Below are 16,936 nucleotides of genomic sequence, written 5' to 3'. Positions count from 1 at the left end.
CTGCCAAGAAAAACTTCTTCGAAAAAAATGAACATCTTGTAGAAGATAAAAATGGCATTAGAAGGACAAGCATACCCTACCCTTGGGATGAAGTTAGTTACCAAATCATCAAATATATCTCATGTGAGGGGAGGTATAACATAGTCTATGGCTACCATTTTAGAATCCTTCATGAGCTAAGATATGGCATGGACACTCCAACACCCCAGAGACTCAGCATCCCCTATTTCCTCCTGTAGTCCCTCATAGACTCCAGCATTAAGTTTAAGGTAGGGAGTCTAGATCAGTTGGCTCACCATGGGTTAATCAAAACTTTAGTAGAAGAAGCCCTCCATACATTCACACTCCCTATAGCATGGGAAGTCTTCATAAACATGACAGCAGAAGATGACATAAAGGCCCTCACCTATGACATCAGTCCTTCTAGCAGTGAGGAAGAAGAGAAAAAAGGGGGAGAAGGTGAAGCAACTAATGACTCAGCAGGACAAGAAAAGGAGGAGGAAGAAACTAAGATAGAAGAGGAGAAGGATGAAGAGACAGAAAAGGAAGAAACAGAGCAAATAGAGATAGAAAAGGAGGCAAAAGGAGGAGAAAAAGAGGCAGCAGAGGCAAAAAAAAGAGAAGGGTCCCCTGAGACCCTGGAAAGGGAGGCAGCAGCTGCCCTCACAGCCCTGAGCACACCAATTAATCCAAAAGAAAAGAGAAAAAGGCAGGCCTCCATGTATTTCAAGGCCAGGAAAAGCACAAGGATCAAATCAGGGAAACCCCAGCCATCTTCAACAGTGCCAATTACAATTAAAGATTCACCCACTATCAAAGGGGAAGAATCTCCCTCTAAAACCCCTATCAGATATGAAAGAGGGACTCCTATATCTTCCACCTGGAAGGAAAAAGTGCAACTACAGGACCCAAAAATAGTCCTACAGGAGGCACAGACAGTTCTACAGGAGACACTGTCAAGGCTACAAGAGACCCAACAGCTTGAGAAAACAATGGAAGAGCAGCCAAAGGGGAAGGAGGAAGCTATAGAGCCACAAGAACCTGATCCCCAGCCTAGCCTTGCCTCCTATTACCATCTTCTTGAAGGAGGAAGGATAATTCCACAAACATTTGCAATTCCACTATTCTTTGAACTAGAGAAGGAAAGAACAAGAACACATAGGTGGATGCAAATAGCCAAATCCAAGGGAGTTGAGGATGTTGGCCACATGGAGAACAAGCTTAGAGAAATGGGAAGGGAGTTAAATGCTATCAGACATAGGGAGGCAATTGCAAGAAGCCAACTCCAAACTAAAAATGAATTGCTAAGAAGGCAGCTGAAGGAGAAAGAGACCCAACTGGCATGCATGGCTAGCTTATCCATGGAGGCACTGCAATGTAGAACACCAGCAAATTCTATGGATTATACCTCAAGGACCAAGGGCTAAAATTTCAGATCAAGACTTTGGCACAAAGAGGCATAATGCCTTTTCAATATTACAGACAATTTATGGACTTGTGTGACCAGAGCACAACAGAAGATAAGGAAAAAATGGCAGAATTTTACCTGCATAACATGGCCCTCACAGACATGAATGTGTGGGACCCCAATGCTAGGCTATGGGACCTACAAATAATGGCCATGGCTTCATGGATGAACCATGAGGAGTTAAGGGCAACTGAAGTAAAAAGGTTTATGATCAGAGAGCAGAATGAGCCACTAATGATCAGAGCTACGCCATCAGATCCCATGGCTCTCATCAGCACACACCAGCTGCTTGCAAATAATCCTCAAATTTCCCCCAGATATATAAATGATCAAGCACAGACCATTGTTGTGGAGGTAAATCGTCTCTGCGAACAGAGACGATCCCTACTACCCCAGACCGGGTCTAGCAACAATCACACAATGCTATCACGCAAGTTCCTAATTGCAAATACAAAGTAGATGGTGAGAACCTACTTGGATTCCAATGCTAGTATTCGTCAAAGAGATGTCGCCCTCGTTCCGTTGCCTTGGCCGGTCACGATCCTCACGATCTCCGTGAGTGGACACCTACACATGCAAAGAACAACACGAAAACAAGCATAAAATCTAGTAGACGCAATTATATATCAGTCAGAAAAGATATAACTCAACATCAAACATAAGACAATGAGAGTGGAACCATAATGATAGTCATCTATTATTAATAAATAACAAAGAAGAATACAACCATTGTTCTGACGTCAAATCCTCCTTTGGCTGGGTAGTCAGCTACACAAGTCTTGCAAAGCTTGTTGGGATGAGGAACAAGCCTCTCTCTCTTTGGGTGACAGGAATCTCCTTACTTAGATTTGGCCTTATGGGTGCAAAGAAGGCTCTTGCAGCTTCAAACTCTTGAACTCCTGGAACTACTGACTATTGTGACTGTCACTAGCTTGCTCAAGGCATAGGGAAAAGCTTTTATAGATAGAGAGGGAAGAGATAGGATCAACCACATTATTCATGGGATTGGCTTTATCACTTGGAAACTTCCATGAAAGGTGGCAAACCACTTTCCCTTCTATGGAGATTCGAAGCCAAACCATCCTAGCTCAACATAGATTCAGTTGGTGAATGGGTTGAAGCGAACCTTCGGGAGTTTGGTGGTTGAAAACTTTACTCAATTCGGTTGGCGCGAGTGCGACTCTGAGACAGAGCACCAACGGCGCGCCCTTTTTAGAGGATTTCCCTCATTGGCGTGGGCAGTGAACTGTGGACCCGCGCTAATACAAAAAGAGATGTTTTCATGAGTATTTTGCAGGAGATGTCTTCAGGACAAATGAAGCTCATACTCAGAGGAATTCAATGCAAGTGGTTTCAGGTCATGTCACTTCTCACAGGTCCCGGAATGAGTCCTCCAGTGTACAGGTGAGGGGTAACAGGGACGGTGACAAATGGTGAAAATTTGTTGTGTAACAGATGCCCCCTAAAGCATGAGGCCCGAGAGAGAGAGGGGTGAAATGCTTTACAAGAACATGCGTGACTGAAAACACGGCCGCCGGAGAACCTGCGTAAAGAAGTACAACTGATATCTCAAGTACATGATATAAGTGGTATGGGCGCAACCATCCATAATAGAGGACATAACAATCTAGATCCAGGGTATGGGCATAGCCATCCAGAGAGGATCGATAAATAGACTCAGGCATGGTCACAGCCATCCAATGAATGAGTCATGTAATAATCACAATAAATCACAAATCGTAACCTGGATTCCAATAGACAAAATCCAGGGTCTTGCGCTCCATCTCGACCCGAACAAAGTACAAGTTCAAGCATGCGAATGTATGAGTTGAAGTCGAACATGCATGAACATTGTCTGATTACCAGTCAATGATGAAAACTGTTAACAGGCGCGAGAGGTACCACCAATAACAACAATGGCCCTCAAGGTACTATAGGTACAATCTACGGCGTGTGAATCAATGAGCTGGCGTCGAACACCCGTAGAATCATTCGATCGGAGGCCAATGATGAAAACCTCTCATCGAACACGAAGAACCTACCATTGAGGCATGCAGGCTCCAAGGCATCGAAGGGAGTCTCTAGATCAGCTTCCTGGATAATGAGCTGAAGTCGACAGGAAGTGATCTTGATCAAGGGTGGGCCATGATGTTTCCCACATCATTGACACAAGACAGAGGAAAGATGTCGTGGTGATGCAAAATTATGTGAGGTATCAGAGGAGGTTGTATTGTTGCAGAGGCCAACTTCTCTTGAACATATCGGTGGCACGACAGTGGATTTGGCAGTATTTGACATCAAATGAGCAGAGGTCATGGTGACAAGGCAATGAGCAGATGAGAGGCCAAATAGGATAACCCAAACCCGCGGAGGCTAGTGTAAAACAAGATGAGATGTCCCCACCCCGACACGAATGCAGACTAGTGCCATGTTCAAGAGCGACATACTGCTGACACGACGACAATTATGGATCCATTTTCCCCACCATTTCTGGCGAGTACCCCAGTTATTTTTAGCAAGCTTGATGGGGATAGCATATGCTTGTGAGCGTCATTATGACGGAATCCAATGTCATTAAGTTTTAACGAGTCTGACAAAGGAAGAACTCGGCGTCTTTTCCTATTTAGAGAGTCTGAAAAGACAGCAAAAAGAAAAACTCCAGGGGGTCCTTTTTCGTAAAGTTGTGTCTCCCGAGCCCGAAAAAGTATAAAACAATGCTCGAAAGAACCGCCCGACCATTACGATCGAGGAGTACTTTTCATTTATAGTGACATCGATCCGAAAAAGTAGAAAAGTGATCAACATCACGTCGTTTCGTAACCATTCACGAACCGGAAACGACAAGGGTCCGACAATCTTTTCGTTTTTACACGGTCGGAAAAGGGTTTAAAGACGACCGCCTCTTATTTACTTTTAACGAGTCAAGAGGGGTAACTCGGCAATCTTTTCACTTTTAACGAGTCAGAAAAGAGCTGAAAGATAACTCCATAGTGACTTTTTCGTGTATTTACCGAGTCCGAAAAAGTATAAAATACAACTCGTTTCACCATCGAAGTTGCAAAAAGGACCTGTCATAGCACCAGAAACAAGCGTAAAACCCATTTTTGACCAAAAGTATATTAAAATATTCAAAAAACAACTTTTTAAACCCTATTACAAGTCAAAAAGTCTATAAATGTGGTGAAAATGTAAAAAACAAAATTACTTTTACTTTTTACCTCTTGCATAGTGGTAGTGGTCCATTTGGGGTGCAAACTTCGAGCAGCGATTACCACCAATCCGGGCAACCATTTGAGATTCCGCCAGTTCCAGGTAAGAGGTGCTTCCTTTAGCTCCATTTCCATACTTGTTTTATGCATTTTGTTCCTTAATTGAGCCTCCGCAAGGGGGATTTTAAAATTTAGGGTTGCGCCCCATTGGCGCGGGTATCCGGCACGGGTCCGCGCCAATGGGGTGATTTACCCAAAGGTGTCGCGCCATTGGCGCGACTGTTTTAGAAACAGTCGCGCCAACCGCGCGACCTAATTTTTAACTTAAATTTTCCCATCATTTCTGAAATTTGTCCGGTGTATATGCCTACCAGGGTTTCATTAATGATTTATTCATCCTTGTGGGTGCAGGAAACAAGCAAAAATGGTGGTGGAATGGAAAGAACGAGAGCATGATGCCATAGATGCCTTGGCCATTGCGGATGAGGGATGCATGAATGCTTTGAGAGACTGTGGTCTCAAGAAGTTCTTCCTCACCTCTTATCTGCGAGCTCAACCAGAGCTATTACAGTTCATAGTGGATGCTTGGGATGTCGATGACCAAGTATTTTGATTACGGGATCAGACCTTAGAGCTGGATGTATCTGATGTGTACTTCATTACTGGGCTGTCACGGAGAGGGGCGAACCCCATTTTGACCAGAATCAGGCCTTCCGGGGAGAAAATAGGTGAAGTGAAGGCTCGTGTGTGCCTAGAGGCACAATTTGGGAAGAGCAGCGCCAAGGTGGATATCGCCACCATCCATGATTTGGTTCTTAAGGTGATATTGTTCACCATCACACGTGCAGTTGGGGTACAGGCACCCCATGAGGCAAGCAAGAATCATCTGTTACTGGCGACAGAATGTCTCAGCCCCACCATTTTTGACTGGGCTACAGCAGTGACTACTAATATCAAAAGGCAGCTTACAAAGTGTAAGCACGGGGGAGTGAAACAGTTCGGGTATGGCTCGATTGTGGTGTCGTTCTTCTTGGAACGATTACCCTTATTCTAGTACCAGGGAACTGTAGTAGCGGATCCATTACCACGAGAGCCTAGGATGGTTCGCTGGGCAGCATTGATGCCCAGAGGAGGAGGGGGGCAGCAGATGTCTTCGCGGCCTGAGTTCTTCATATGGCTTCGCCGCCTGCTGATCATGGTATAGGACTGGCCATACGCAGGAACCAAATTCATGGGGGACCCAGACCTCCCACTGCCAGAGGGAGAGGAATGGGAAGAGGAGCTAGGTATGATCTTCTCTTTTTGATGTTTTTTATGTATTTTTATTTTTTGTCATTACATGCATGTTCTGATGACAGTTGTATATACATGCAGATGTGGGCCCAGAGAGACCAGCTGGCTTGTCTCCTATAGCGTGGAGGGACCAACCTGCAGCTGACCCTCAGGCAAGGGGTGCCGTGGGGGAAGAGCTGGTGCAGAATCTTGAGGGACTTACCCAAGGGATTCCAGGCTATGCTAGATTGGCGGATGTGCCGTTTGCATACCAGAGGCACATGGTGGGGGTGCCGACCCGCATCCATCGTCTGTTGAGACGCTTGGTGCGCGCGGTGGCGTGCTATCATGAGCACCACCACGAGTAGACTCCTAGGTTTCTTTCATGCATATTTTTGAGGGAAATGTTGTCCGAGGATGTATCAGGATGAACATGTATTATTTTTGGGTTTTGTAACGCATGCGATGCAAACATTATGACACACATATATATATACATATGCCTATGGTTTATTATTGTGTTTTTATGTGCTTGCTTGTATAATGTTTTGATTATAAATTACGCAAATGTCTATCTAATACATGATTGGCCAATGCATCATATAATGTGTTTAATCGTCATGGAATATGTTGATATGTGATAAAGTCAAAATTCCTTTCTAACAATTTAACACGTAAGTACAACCTTAAAATGTGACGATCTCTAACGGAATATCGCCCATTGAGCTGATGGACGACAAGCTGAGAGTCTAGGTTAACAAGCAATGTATGAATACTGAGATTAATCGCCTCGGCTAATAATTCAATAACAGCGCTATATTCAGCAACATTATTTTTAGTACAGCCTAAACAGACACCTTAAAGGTCTATCAACTCACCGTGAGGATCGTAGATCACCCACGCCGCAGAGGACAAATTACGAGTACTGCGGCAGGCACCATCAGCCAAACCAATGTAAGGTGCACTCGACATCTGCACAAGAAGAAAAAATACACAATAAGGGGCAATCACGCTTTCACACCAAACTGAAAACATGAAAACTCACACACACACACACGCATGTACAAATCGAAGCGCATGAATTATGCATAGTACTTTTTCAAGTACAGCCCATTGCGGGGCTTATCAAGAGGATTACCTTCGTAGTCAATTAGCTCGTAGGCCCCTTTTTGCAACACTCTCTTTACAATGTAAGGGCCTAGCCACATGGGCTCGAGTTTGCCTGCCCCCAGCTTGTCATTGGCTTGGTCGTATAGCAGGACAAGGTCTCCCTCAACAAAGGAACGAGGATGAATGGTATGGTCAAAATGAGTTTTGACTCTCTTCTTTTGAGCTTCGATAGCTAGAGAGGCTAAACGACGAGTCTCGTCTAACCGTTCTAGATAAAGAAGCCGTTCCTCTACCGGAGTGGTGTTGGGAAGCAGCTCGACGGCTATTTTCAACGAAGGAATTTCACATTCTATAGGAAGGGTAGCCTCCAGTCCATAAACTAGTTGAAATGGAGTGAACCCGGTGGCATCCTTCACAGAGGTTCGGTAGGCCCACAAGGCGGGAAACAACATCAGATGCCAATTAGACTTATGCATGTCGACAGTACGTTGAAGCATCGTAACCAAAATCTTGTTAACAGCTTCAACCTGACCGTTGGACTGAGGATAGTACGGGGTTGAACTATCGTGCCGTAAGCCTAGTTGGGTTGTCAACTCGGTCATCATGTGATTACGGAAATGCTTTCCGTGATCTGTGACGATGGCCTGTGGAACTCCGAACCGCGTAATAACATGATTGAACAGAAACTGCGTCGTTGTATGACCGTCTTCATTTAATGTGGGCATCGCCTCGACCCATTTTGTAAAGTAATTGACGGCAACGATAATAAACCCATGCCCCCCGGCCGAGTGAGGCTTACAGGTTGTATAATCAATGCCCCATTTTGTAAAAGGGCCTACGGTCACTATAGGGTGCAGTGAGGCCGGTGGCGCACGCATCTTCCTCTGGTATATCTGGCATGCATGACACGAGCGGACAGCAAGAATGCAATCCTTAAAAATGGAGGGCCAGAAATAACCGGCGCGAAGGATTTTTTGAGCTATGGCATATCCAGACATGTGGCCACCACAGGCGCCAGAGTGGCAGTCATTCAGGACTCTCTCAGCTTCTTCGAGGGTAAGACATTGGCGGAGAACAGAGTCAACGCCAAGGCGGTACAGGGTGTCCCCTATGATCCGATAGGGTTGAGATTGATGGCGGATCCGCCGCCGGGCATCTTTAGAAAGAGTGAGGTGAAACAAGGAGGTTTGTAAATAAACAATAATATCCTCGTACCAAGGATCGAGGGTGCTGATCAGAAAAATAGTTTCGTCCGGGATATGATCTTCTCAAAGAGAGGGTGCAGAAGGAGATGGCAAAGAACAGAGCAATTCAGCAAAGACCAGAGACTTCTTAGACTTGGCAGCAGTAAATTCCAAGTCAAACTCTTGGAGGATTACGATCCATTTTGAGTATTTGCCCCCCAGCAACTGACGCGACAAAATGTACGTCATCGGGTTGCAGTCAGAAATCACGGTCGTGGTGCGCAACAGGATATAGTGCCGGAAACGTTGGACGGCGCACACAGCGGCTAATGCCAATTTCTCAACGTAAGCGTAGCGAGTTTCCGTATCCAGGAGGTTGCGGCTGAGGTAATAGATAACATGCTCATTGCCGTCATCATCATCCTGCACGAGAACCATGCCGATAGTGGTATCGGCGGCGGCCAGATAGAGAGTATAATCACGATGGTAGTTCGGAGGTCTCAATAATGGAGCGGAAACAAGGAGACCCTTGAGACGCTCGAAAGACTCCTGAGCGGTAGCATCCCAATGAAAGGGTGTGTCTCGCTTCAGTAATCGTGTAAAACCCTTAGCCACCTCGGCATAATTCGGAATGAATCGTCTGAGGAAATTTGCTTTGCCCTGCAAGCTCTGCAACTGCTGCAAAGAAGCAGGGGGAGGAAGATTCAGGATGGCCTCGACTTTGAGGGGATCCAGATGGATGCCTTCTCGGGAGACGATAAACCCGAGTAGTCGGCCTGATTCAACGCAGAAGACACATTTATGAGGATTGAGCCTAATACGGTAGTGTCGACAGCGGAGAAAAATTTCGCGAAGATGGGAAGGATGGTACTGACGCTTGATTGAATGAGCTGGAAGATCATCCAGGTATGGTTGTACAATGTGACGAATTTCATGAAAGGCATAGGACATTTCACGTTGGAAGGTAGCGTCGGCATTCTTTAAGCCGAAGGGGAGCTTCTTATAGGCAAAAGTGCCCCAAGGACAGATAAAAGCCGTCTTATGCTGATCAGCAGGTGCGATGTTGATCTGGTTATATCCAGAAAAACCATTCATAAACGAGTAAATTTCGCTTCCTGCACACTCATCGATAAGCTGATCGATGAAGGGTGTAGGGAAGTTATCCTTAGGACAGGCGCGATTGATATCACGGTAATAAACACAGACGCGAATAGTGCCCTGCTTTTTGTTCACAGGGACTATATTAGAAACCCAATCTGTCAGTGGAATGGGGTAAATAAAACCAGCCTTGAGAAGCTTTTCGACTTCTGCTTTGATGGCTACGGCCTTTCGGGGGTGCACAGGGCGTAGGCGCTGACGAAGAAGCTTGGCACCGGGATACGTAGGTATCTCGGGAACCACTATATTAGGGTCAATGTCGGGCATCTCTTCGTAGGACCAAGCAAAAACATCAGGAAATTCGCGAAATAGGTCAGTGTAGAGTTGAACTTCCTCTGGAGTGCAAGTGACTCCTATGTAAATGTTCTCGACAATCCCTGATTTCACAGAGATGTCGATGGGTTGGGTTTGCGTGATGTTTCCCATATTGCCCTCAGAAGATACTTGGTAGATTTGAATAGGTGTTTGGAGGGGCAAGGATGGGATACACGAAGCAAACTGTTCGAGACATGCGATCATTTCCTGATGGGCAGGGAGAAATGAAGAGCAGTGGTGATGATCTGACCAAGGGGGCTCTTCAAGAGAGATAGTCTCTATGATGGCTTCATCGGAAGGAAATATTTCCTTTAATGGATCCAAAGTAGCATCATCTCCAAGCCAAGGGAAATGAACATACGAATCGGGAACACCACTCGGAAGAGCAGGTTCGGGGGGGGAGCCGATACAGCAACGATTTCGATGTAGTTGAGCTCGGCAGGACTCAACAACATCATATCGCCCCAGGATTCTTCCTAATTAGCGGGAGGAAGGACCCACAGATCAGAACGCACAGAAATCTTGTTAATAGGGGCGAGATTCGTAGGTGGAAGGGGAAAGACACCCATTAGAGCGGGATCCTTAAAGAGTCCGGCTCCCACACTCTCGAATGATTTGGAGGTATGCTCCACGAATGGCACATTACCTCCGGAAGAGGAGGCGAAGAAGGAGAGCTGGTCCACCTTGAAAATCTTCCCTTGATGAGGGAAATGAATGACACGGAAAAGGGAGGAAGCCACGGCTTGCATGGCGTATGTCCAGCTACGTCCAAGGAGGAGGTTGTAGGTAAGATTAGCATCGACAATTTCGACCTCCACTTCTACCATCTTTCCTTCCAAGGAGATGGGCAAGCGTAGGAGGATACCGTAAGGACGAGACTCTCTTCCATCAAAGGCTTCTAACGTCGTAGGAGACTGGCTTAATGTAGGAGAACCAATAGGTTTCCAGCAAGCAACAGACATGATGCAAGTTGAGGCACCTTCATCAATGACTGTACGATGAATCATTTTTCCATTAATGATGACCTGTATAAGGAAAGCGATTTGGTGGGGCAGTCTCGGCGTATAACCCTCGAGATCAAAAGAAATCAAATCTGAGTCAGTCGGGTCTATGCCACCGATGGCTGATAGCAAGGACTTCCTCTGGGAGGGGTAGCTCTGGAGGACTTCTAGAGCGGACATAGCAGACGGAACCTGAGCTAAGTCCTCAACAATGTTGTAGTGCTGGGCAGCACGAGCATTAGGGTTGTAAGAAGGCTTCTGGAGTACACCCTTCGAAGGGGGGCGGGAAATCGTCTCAGTGCTGGGTCTTTCGATGTGGAGAGGACCAGAACTGGACGGAGGAGCGCTGGAGGGGACCTCCGGCTCTTTCCCAGCGGAGATGGATATTCTTTTGCTCGAGTAGTGACATGGATGGGAATTGTCCCAGCCATAAATACTTGAGAGCCGAATGAAGAAGAGGATTGCAATGGATCTTCCACCATTTGAGTTTGCTGAGAAGGGAAAGGTTCTTTAGGCACAGTAGGAGTCCCAGGAGCACCTTTCAATAATCGACTAACTTCGGACCGCCTAGGGCAGTCTTTAGTGTAGTGATCCTCATCACAGATAAGACAAGGATACTTAGGTTTTCGTTTGGCTCCTTCCTCGGGTGGATTTTTAGGGGAGTCTTGTTTGGGCTGTTCGGTCTTATTCTTAGCTTTCCCTTTCTTTTTCCCTTTCGAGGATTTATCCACCGCAGTGGACTGAACGGCGTTAACCTCAGAGGTACTTCTAGAATTAGATTGACCCTGAGAAGTGTTTCCATTAGAAGCGTTCTGTTTTTGCTTCCCAGGGTTTGCAGTTGATTTCTTTGATGACGTGTTTATAGAGCCAATAACTCCATCAACAGATGGTTTTGGCGGAGCTTTGGATGTTCTGGGTCTCGGGGCGTCTGGAAAATAATCATATAAAGTACTTGACTGAGAGTATACTAATTCGAGGTACTAAGCACGCGCGATAGCTTGCTCTTCAGTTACACAAGCTCCCATGGCGATGTCTCGCGCGATCGCAGGGACAAAGGAAGTCGTGAACCAATCGGTTAGGAGCTGATCAGGAATCCAGAATTTGATCAAGCGGTGATGCCGCCTCCGTTCATGTATATGATCGGATATATGCGTGGCCGTGTCTTGTTTGAGAGACGTAAGGAGATGTGTCCCTGTCTCATACCGAATGGGTAACTGAAAATGAGTTAGGAATGCCATAGCCAGCGAGTTGAAATCTTGAAATGTTCTACGATTCAACTCAATATACCACTTAGCGGCTGAGCCGATGAGAGTCCTTTGGAAGAGGTGGAGCCGGATGGAGTCATCAAGCCACGAGTTGGATGAGCACCAAAGGTGATAGGTCATGACATGGGCTTGAGGATCTTCACCAGCTTTGCCATCGAATTTTGGGCAATCACCGGGTATTTTAGTTGGAACTGGTGGCCAATATGGATTATGAAGAATGGGATCATTTGTCAACTTGGACACATCTGGAAGTTCCAATGTCGCTAAGAAAGGCAACTGAGGATTAAAGGAGATTTGTGGCTGTGGAAGAGAGGTAGTACCAGGGTTCCAACCAGGTGGTGGTTGCCCCCATGGACTTTGTCAGGATGGGCCTGGCCCATAAGGGTTCTACCCATAGGGATTTTGCCCATAGGGGTTCTGTCCATAAGGATTTTGTCCATAAGCAGACAGTTGACCCTGGGTCTGCCCCCCAGCACCCCATGGATTAGCAACTTGACCTACAGGTGCAACGTACTGTTGCTGATAATTTTCATAGGGAGTAACCTGCATTTTTTGATAATTTTGGTAAGGGGTAAATTGAGTTTTCCCCTGGGGTTGCTGGTATCCATACATTTGTTGAGCTCCATACTGAGCCTGATAAGAAGGCTGCGCTTGGTAGGAAGGTTGGGGTCGTGGCCCACCTTGCATTTGATAACCAAGTTGAGTCTGGGTCCCAGAAGAATGTCCTTGAACAGGTTGGGCTTGGACCATCTGGCCGGAAGGTTGGCCTGGTTGGGTTTGGGACGGACCTGTTTGCCCAGAAGGATGTGTCTGCTGGGTACCAGGTTGTCCTTGAGCAACCAAGGGTTGTCCTTGCGGAGCGGATGGTTGAGCAGGCTGGACGGCCGGTTGACCTTGAGGTTGGCCAGCCTGTCCAGAAGGATGACTAAGCTGGGCAGTGGGTTGGCCTTGCTGTGCAGAGAGCTGGCCCGTTTGCCCAGAAGGATGACTAGGCTGGGTAGTGGGTTGGCCCTGCTGTATGTAAGGCTGCCCCCCTTGCCCAGAAGGATACCCCTGTTGGACTGCCGGTCGACCTTGTGGAATGTAAGTTTGTCCGGTTTGTCCAGAGGGATAACCCTGCTGAATACCAGGTTGGCCTTGTTGGATGTAAGGTTGTCCTGGTTGTCCAGAAGGATAACCTTGCTGGGTACCAGGTTGCCCCGGATAACCAGAAGGTTGAGTCAGATAGGTAAAAGATGGACCGCTAGCGGCCAAAGGTTGTCCCTGATAGGGTTGTCCTTGTAGGCCCCCAGGTTGTCCTGGGTAAGACTGGCCATAATATTGCTGCCCCTGGGGGGTTTGCACATAAGATGGTTAGCCTTGGTTAGGTGGTCCCTGAAGCTGTGCAGGCATTGCTTGGCCCCCATGGAAAGAGGTGGTACCAGGGTTCCAAGCAATGGATAATGGTACCGAAACCTCAACAACAGGTTGAGTAGGCAAGGGTTGAGAGAGTTGAAGGTATTGACCGGTAGAATCATAGTAAAATAATGGAACCTGCGCATTCGGATCTTGAACAGCTTGTCCAGAGGCATCATATGGCCCCCCTCCTAGAACGGGACCAGAAGAGGGTGGAGCACTTTGTGCAGGGTGGACAACTCTAGGCGAGAGTGCCGGCTGGCCACTACTCACTTGACCGTGAGGGGGACCAGCACCAGTGTTCAAGGCTGAGGACGTTGTTACGACACTAACAACCGGAGTTGAATGTGCTACACAAACAGTTGGATTCATCGGAACTGAAGTGACAGGTGTAGTGTGGACTTGTGAAACAAAAGATCCTGTGGTGGGAGTGATATGGGGATCCCACATGGTCGAAGCAGGGGTCCTGGCACTTACCCTATCCCTCAACGACTGATAGCGTGGGGGGAGTGGAGAAGTAGCTGGGATGGGAGTGTCGATATTCGACACCACAGGTGTCTCACTCACTCTAGGAGATGTCTCATCCATGTGAGAGGTAGACATTGGAGACGAAACACCAGGGGGGGTAAAAGGAATATCGTCCTCGTCAGGCTCCCAGATGGGGTTCCAATGAATTTCGTAACCTTCGTCATCCGGAGCGCGAGAGTTGATCAGTTGGATACTCGGGATAACAGGAAGAGTATCACTTACAACCGGTACCTCAGGAGCAGCAGAAGACGGAGAGCCTTGATCACTTGGAACGGGAGTCGACGGTTCAGCCAGGATGACAAACTTCAAACAAACCTAAGGGAGTCTAACGATAAAGGACCCTACTCAAACTAACGCACACAAGATCTAACCAGGTAATGTTTATCGTGGCCAAATGAATTTTAAGATGCAAGGACACAACTTGACCTTTTCATGTTTTAAGAGTCGAGAAAAGGACAAAAAGGTGACTCTAGTCGCCTTCGAATGTTTTGTGAGCCCGAAGTGACAAACTGCTCAAGTGAGCCTTTTCGTTTGAGTCTGAAAAGGATCAAAAGTGACTACTCTGGAGAACTAGGCAAAAGGGTTTACCAAACAAATCCGTAAAACTGCATATACACCTTGGCAGTCATATGAAAACCAAGGACTTCCCGTACGGCAGTCAATCTTCCCGAATGCTATGTTCGGTGCGTTACAGCTTGTAAGGCGGCAGACACGGCTTCCTGTGGATAAAGGATGATAACCTAGTGGGGTCTCCCCTATATACGCGACGGTACGTGGGAGCTCAAGTCCGTGCTAGACCACTATCGAGTCAAAAAAGGAGGAATCACCCAACTGTAGTGTGAAACAACAGTGACTAGGTTTAACGACACCGGAGCACGTCTCTAGCCTAGACCTCTAATTAGTGAGCGTTATGTTCCAATGCATTTTTAATTTCATTCAGTTCATTTTATGGTTGATCTTTAGTTAAGTTTCAGTTTCCAAGTCCTACCGTATGTAATCTCTCACAATTCCCTAAATGCAAACTATATGCCAAAGAATATCATTTCGTTCGATGAATGCTAACTACGAGAGAGTTAAGGATTTTTCAAACAAAATGACCACAAACAAGCAAGAATCACTCTGATGTAGCTAATGACAAATAAACGAAACTTTTTCTTTTGTTTTAAATCACTTAATCAATGAAAAGCTTCTAGTTTCAATTAACTGATGCAACGCAAAAGAGATTATCCGTTTTTCTTTTCAATGGAAAAGTGCATTAAACAAATTTTGAGAGACAGTAACACCGAGGAAAAGACCAATTTCACTCAATGAGAACACAATCGAATCCCAAAAACACCAAAACAGTCCTTCAAACCAAGAAGAAAATACAAAGACCTCTATGAGCCACGTGATCTAAGCCCAAACGAAGCCAAGTGAAACCCAAGCGAAAAAGAAGCAAATCACTTGAATAACAAGAAAAAACTTTGACAACTACTGAGCGAATGCAAAAAGATAATCACAATGTTGACCGGATGATCAAAGAACACAAAACACCTCCGGGAGGCTCGACGCACAAAGCCACTAGATGCCCTAGGGCTAAAATGTGAAATCGATAGAAAAAGGCAAACACCCGAATGATGAAGGTCTAAAACCAGTCAAACCAGGATCAAACACACTCCAGTAATTGAAAAAGACATAGCAAGACACAAATCCAAGCTCAGAGGGCTTAAGGACAAGCGAACTTGAAGAGTTGATAGGCCTGGTGCGACTGTCAGGCTGCAACTCGTGCTTTTATAGGATTGGCGCGGGTTGTCTTTGAGCAACTTGCGCCAATAGTGCGACTGTAAGGCTAAAAAGCGCGCTAATCAAGTTTTCTAAATCAAAAACAAAAGCAAGTGACCCAGGGCTTGAGAACAGTATCTAGGCCAACCAGGAAGCAAGAAACAACAAGAAATCCAACCCAGAAAGCTATCTAAGCAATCAAAGCAAGAAAAACCAAAGAGACAAGACAAACTCCAAGTTGTTTAGTCCGTAAACCAAACTGGAGATTGACTGAAGTGGCGTTGATCTACTTCGCTAATGCAAAGCAATAGCGTTTCGAAGGCTACCCGGCCATACTTCAGGCTCCATCTAAAGTTTACAAATCAAACAACAAGGTCTCCCTAGTGGAGTCGCCAAATTGTTGTGGAGGTAAATCCTCTCTACGGACAGAGACGATCCCTACTAGCCCAGACCGGGTCTAGCAACAATCACACAATGCTATCACGCAAGTTCCTAATTGCAAATACAAAGTAGATGGTGAGAACCTACTTGGATTCCAATGCTAGTATTCGTCGAAGAGATGTCGCCCTCGTTCCTTTGCCTTGGCCGGTCACGATCCTCACGATCTCCGTGATTGGACACCTGCACATGCAAAGAACAACATGAAAACAAGCATAAAATCTAGTAGATGCAATTATATATCAGTCAGAAAAGATATAACTCAACATCAAACATAAGACAATGAGAGTGGAACCATAATGATAGTCATCTATTATTAATAAATAACAAAGAAGAATACAACCATTGTTCTGACATCAAATCCTCCTTTGGCTGGGTAGTCAGCTACACAAGTCTTGCAAAGCTTGTTGGGATGAGGAACAAGCCTCTCTCTCTTTGGGTGACAAGAATCTCCTTACTTAGATTTGGCGTTATGGGTGCAAAGAAGGCTCTTGCAGCTTCAAACTCTTGAACTCCTGGAACTACTAACTATTGTGACTGTAACTAGCTTGCTCAAGGCATAGAGACAAGCTTTTATAGATAGAGAGGGAAGAGATAGGATCAACCACATTATTCATGGGATTGGCTTTATCACTTGGAAACTTCCATGAAAGGTGGCAAATCACTTTCCCTTCTATGGAGATTCGAAGCCAAACCATCCTAGCTCAACATAGATTCAGTTGGTGAATGGGTTGAAGCGAACCTTCAGGAGTTTGGTGCTTGAAAACTTTACTCAATTCGGTTGGCGCGAGTGCGACTCTGAGACAGAGCGCCAATGGCGCGCCCTTTTTAG

Source organism: Pinus tabuliformis, chromosome 7 (assembly GCF_031772625.1).
Source record: "Pinus tabuliformis cultivar Carrire ecotype Pingquan chromosome 7, CPIR1, whole genome shotgun sequence".
Lineage (NCBI taxonomy): Eukaryota > Viridiplantae > Streptophyta > Pinopsida > Pinales > Pinaceae > Pinus > Pinus tabuliformis.
Note: the sequence above shows the minus strand (reverse complement) of the source record.